Genomic DNA, 5,826 nt, shown 5'->3' on the forward strand with positions numbered 1-5,826 from the left:
TCCTGACAGCACTTTTTTCCTCCTCTGTAATAACACACTTTGTGGATGAACCAAAATCACCAAAAACTGCCACGGACACTGTTACAGGGCCACTCAAAATAATACCAACGCTATTTTTGGCAAGGGATTGGTAGAAACTCAAAAGAGAGGAGTTAAGAGAAAGAATTGTCAAAGTTCTCTGATGAATCTTTATATGTTCCATGTTTCTATCCTACTATTTTCCATTATGCAACCATGAGCTATGAGTGGTCACAGGTTTGGCAGAACAATGTAGTTCTACAGGTCCACCACGTTTCTGGACGGTAGAGAGTGGCTCAGAAGTAAAATCAGGTGCCAAGTCTGAACTCATGGAAGAGCAGAGAGTCATGACAGTAACATACAGCAATGTCCATATGGGCCCAAGATTCACATGCAGAGCGCCAGATTACAGAAGCAGGCAAGGCAGGCTTCCAGAGCAAAACCCAGGCCTTGATTCACTTTCCAAGGTACTACAATTCAGGGTAATCAGACGCATTCCTTAACCTTGGCTCCTTTCTGTTTACTAAAGACTTTGATCAGTCTTCATGCTGTCCACAGGGAGTCTCCAAAAGTCAGAGTAACAGTTGGCTTACATCTTCAGTGTTTCAAGTCTGCAAGGTGTATATGATTGTGCTTCGGGGGGGAAAGCAGAGAAGCCACTTTCTGTACTTACAATGGAGTTCACTTCAGTGTTATAAACATCACCGCAGTCCCGCTTGTAATAAAGTCCAGACTAGCAATCTGCCTTTGGGTTGAGCTGTTCTCCTACAAGATAAGCTGTTAAGTCATGTCTTGATTTTAGATCTCTCGGCCGGGCGGGCTAAGCATCCAGAGTCACTGTGGGGCCACCGGCTGGGAAAGCCCCCCTCAGATCCTTCCCTCCGACGCCCGCGGCGGCTACTACGATGGCGGCTGCTATGGTGGCGGCTATGGCGGCAGCGGCTGTGATCCGAAGGGGTCCCTCCACACACCACGCAGGGCAGAGGAGGGCGCGGTGTCTTGCAGGCCAGGATGCAGGCGCTGGGTAGGTCAGGCGGGCGCTGGGTCCTGGTTCTTCTGGCACCTTGACACTGGAGCCCGGCATCAGGGCTCAGTGTAGGGGACCTGGGGCGCGCCCCCGCGGCAGCGCTCCTCCAGGCGGAGGGGAGTGGACATGTAACACGGCGGGTTCAGGGCTGCCCAGAGCATGCCCTGTGAGAGACAAGAGAGTCCGGTTGTAGAGTCCGCCTCCAATAAGTAGTTTCTTAAGCCCATCCCTCTCCGTCCACTCACAAGTAGACCACAGAGTCTACTTTGCCCATACTGATGTCTCTCTGTATTCTATGCTTAGCTGCCAATTATAAGTGAGAACATACAGCATTTAATTTTCTGATCCCGCATTAATTTGCTTAGGATTACAACCTCCAGTGCCATTCCCATTGCTGTAAGAGAGTTGGTGTGCCCAGAGTAAAATCCTCCATTTAAGCTCCCATTCACAATTACACTGACCCCATTGAGAACCCTATGGTGAAGGTGGGAACAGCCACTGCTGAGACCGCCGTGGCTCAGTAAACCCCCATGAACACTTCCATTTATTTCATTTGCTCCTGAGAGAGTGGTGTATTATTACATCATCTGTCCATTAATATCTCATCCTTGATAGAGGTATCCTGGAGCATCATATTTCTGTATGATATTCTGCTGGCGATTCTTCCACAGGCACGATTCAATGAAAAACATAAGAATGAGGCCCAAGACACCCAGCATACAGCCAAGGATCAGATATAACATGTCACTGCTTCTGTCAGGGCTGGTTGCTGGCCTCGCATTTCCTTCACTTCCTGAGGAATTCAGAGGGGTACTCAAGCCTTTCGGATACTCAGAAGCTCCAGGAGCACATTTCACTTTAGTCTCGCAGATCATCACATTGCTAAACTCACTTTCTTCTTCACTGAAGCGCTGCATTTTAATGCCATAGGAAGTTTCTGACAGCAGATGGCCAATCATGTGCCACTCCTTTGAACCTTCTGTAACATCCCTCTTATAAACATTGGTGTTGTCATTATCTGTGGGTCAGTAATAGACACAAAAGAATGGAAGTGTTGTTGTTACTTCGTGGAATGCATGTCCACATTAGCACAATCTGAGTAACGCTGACAGCCTCTGTGTATACAATGTGAGGTCCGTTATTGCACAGTTGGAAAAAAGTCTGGGGAACCCAGTCACCGGATAAGGATGAGACGCTGATCTCTGAAAACTCTCTTCATAATGGTTGATAGCAGTGACCCAAAATTTGTATGTTGAACCTGGTTCTATACTACAAACTTGCACAGAAATTTTGGAAGGAAGGATATGTTCAGCTGCCACCAGCCAGTCACTGGTCCTCATCCATTTATATTTGACCTTGAAGGCAGCGATTGAAGAATTCCCAATTGCCCAAGGAAATCAAGTGACATAGACCAACGTCTCTGATGCAGTGGAGATAATCAGGTGATCTGGTGCCTCTGGAGCGCCACTGTGCCTAGATGAATCTGTAAGCACCACTCCAAAATTGTTGTTTGCAGCTTCTGAAACAACAGGATACTTGGGGGTGCCTACGAGTTGAGAGGACGTCTGGGTGTTTTTTGATGATGCTGTCTTTTCTTTGCTGGTTCAGAAGGTAAGCATGGCAGGTGGGTTTTCACTTGCATCACTTCTTGCAACCATCAAGAGTTCATAAAGACCAGATGGCTCCATTTCAGCTAAATGAAGCTCACTTTCACTTCCTGGGATTCAAACCCTGTGCCAACTTCCCATCACATTAACTTCATAGTCCAGATTCTGATACTTCACAAAATAGGCATTGATGGGCAGTCCACTTTCCTTGCCTGCCCTCCACACCAGGTTGTATGTACTGGTATGGGGGTCTGTAGGGCTTCCTTTTGGTGGGGACCTCAGGAACAGAGATACCACTAGCATTTTTCTCTGATGTTTCTAGAAACTGCACTGGGATGTACTTTCTCTGGAAATGAGCTGAATAATCCAGTTTCTGAACAATCTCTTATTTTTTTTCATTATTCTGGGTAGCAACATAAAGTGTGACTATTTCTCCTTTTGTTTGTTTCAAAAAGAACAACCATGAGAGGTGCTTCTGCCTGCATGGTACCATGTTCATCTGTAGCTTCACAGATGTTTTTCTCCACATGCTCCCGCATCACAGCCTGAGTATGGAGAGGGCTCAAGCCAGCTTGGGACATGATGAAGTAGACAGGCTCTAGCTCCAAGATTCCAGGTCTTGGTAAGTTTGACTTTTGGGATTTAGATCTAAGGACTTAAGAGAGATGGCTGGTTATCAATCCATGGCGGTCATACCAACAAATGACCGGACCCAACAGCCTCGTGGCACTGAAGGACAGAGTAACAAAGTCTCCATCTACCACTTTTGTGCTTGCTGGTGTCAAAATTATAACTTGCTTGAATCCATTGCCTTTTTCTATTTCAAGTCTTCCAGTAGACTGCATAAATCCAATCTCATTATCTGCTAAACACTGGTGTAGCCTAGTACCTTGCATAATAACCCCACTGAATTTCCATCAATTTCCTGCAGTTCAATGTCTTGAGGAAGGATGATTAGGCCACGCATTATGAAACCAGTTATACTTGGCAGCTGGGTTCCTACAAGCATCAGAGATAAAGTGTTCTGTGGAAAATAGAGACACTGTCTGATCCTGTAGTCCCTTAGAGCAGGAGCGTGTTCAAGTACATTAACCATGGATGCCACATATTTTACATCTCCAGAGTTGTTTCGCACCATGCAGGAATCGTTTCCAGAGTCCACTGGGTCAATGCTATCTATGGCAAGATGAGAACACAACCTTCTCCAGTTGCTTCCCGGGGCAATATCCTGCCTGTTCTTTAGCCAACACACTTGAGGAGCCAGGATGCCACTAAACACACACTCCAAAGGCACAGGGCTATGTGAATGAACAGCTAATACCTGTGAACGAGCAGGGGAAGAATGCCAAAATCATCTGAAGAAAGGTGACTCACAAGGAGCTTTTGGCCAATGGGTTCAACTTTTAATTCATGTGTGGCCGGATTATAAGCTGCACATTTATATGATCCCTTGTCCGCTAAGGATACATTCAAAATCTAAAGATGTTCTTGTGGAGGGCTTAAGTAATTCTTTGTGGAATGTTTCAGCCTCTTCCCCTGGATTTTAGCGCACTCCTCAGCTTTGGGGTTACTCTCTGGTACCCTGCAGCCAATGAAACCAGCACCTTTATTATTTTGCTGTAATAAAATGCTTTGCGGATGAATCAAAATCACCAAGACCTGCTGTGGATACTGCTCCAGGGCCACTTACAACAACATGGACCTGTTGTTGAAAATGCATTGGTAGTAACTCGAAAGGAAGGAGTTAAGAGAAAAAACTGTCAAAGTACCCTGATGAATCTTAATATATTCCATGTTTTTGTTCTATTTTTTCCATTATGCCACCTTGAGATGTGAGTGGTCACAGGTTTAGCAGAACAATATAGTTCTACAGGTCCACTACGTTTCTGGATGGCAGAGGGTAGCTTAGATGTGAAATAAGGTGCCGCGTCTGAACTCCCAAAAGAGCAGAGAATCGTAAGAGTAACAGACGGTGGTGTCCATAAAGGGCCAAGATCTGGATGCAGAGCGCGAGATTACAGAAGCAGGCAGGACAGGCTTCCAGAGCAAAACCCAAGGCTTGGTTCATTTTCCAAAATACTGTAGTCCAGGCTAAGCAAACACATTCTTTAACCTTGACTCCTTCCTGCTTACTAAAGACTTCCATCAGGGACAGTCTTCATGCTGTCCACAGGGTGTCTCCCAAAATGAGAGTAACAGCTGGCTTATATCTTCAGTGATTCAAGTCTGCAAGGTGAATACACTTGTGCTTGGGAGGGAAAGCAGAGAAGCCACTTACTCTTCTTAGCCTGGAACTCACTTCAGTGCTAAAAGCACATCATAGCAGTTCTGCTTGCAATAAAGTCCAAACTAACAATCTGCCTTTGGGTTGAGCTTTTCTCTTACAAAATAAGCTGTTAAGTCATGCCTTGATTTTAGGTCTCTCCACGGGGCGGGCTAAGCATCTAGCGCTCCACGGGGCGGGCTAAGCATCTAGCGCTCCCGTGTGGCAGCCAGCTGGGAAAGCCACCCCTGTGTCATGCCCTCCGGTGTGAGGCAGCGGCTGTGGTGGCGGCTGTGATCTGAAGGGGCCCCTTCAGGCCCCGCATGGGGCAGAGGAGGGTGTGGTGCCTCCCACGCCAGGGAAGAAGCGCTGGTGGGGAGAGCGGGCAGCGACGTCCCAGGTCTCCTTGCACTGAGTGACCTCAACAGGGAACCAGGGCTCAGGGGAAGGTAACTGGGTTGGGGGTGGGGTGCGGAGTGACAGGACCCATCCCTGTGGCAATGCGACTCTGAATGGAGGCCTGCCTACAGGTAACCAGGTGGTCACAAGGCCCAACAGGAGCAGGAGAGGAGCAGGAGGAGGAGCGATCCCAGAGAGAGACAGGCAAGGCAGGCTGCAGAGACCGCCCCCAGTCGGTATTTTTTTAACCCGTCCTTCTCCCGCCACCCTCAAGTAGTCCACAGAGTCTATTTTTCCCATATTGATGTCTATGTGTGTTCAATATTTAGCTCCCCCATGTAAGTGAGAACATACAGCATTTGGCTTTCTATCCTGCGTGAATTTGCTTAGAATTAAGGCCTCCAGCTCCATCCACATTGTTGTAAAGGTTGTGATTTCATTCTTTTTATGGCTGTATAGTATTCCATGGTGTATATGTACCATATTTTATTTATACAGTCTACCATTGATGG

At 47.0% G+C, this 5,826-nt stretch overlaps 1 pseudogene; it reads right to left on the reverse strand.

The window, feature by feature from the left end:
* Nucleotides 1-1,101: 1,101 nt before the first annotated feature.
* On the reverse strand, nucleotides 1,102-4,661 carry LOC129485387 (cell adhesion molecule-related/down-regulated by oncogenes-like; annotated as a pseudogene).
* Between the last annotated feature and the right edge of the window lie 1,165 nt (nucleotides 4,662-5,826).

This window comes from Symphalangus syndactylus, chromosome 6, assembly GCF_028878055.3.
Source record: "Symphalangus syndactylus isolate Jambi chromosome 6, NHGRI_mSymSyn1-v2.1_pri, whole genome shotgun sequence".
Taxonomy (NCBI): Eukaryota; Metazoa; Chordata; class Mammalia; order Primates; family Hylobatidae; genus Symphalangus; species Symphalangus syndactylus.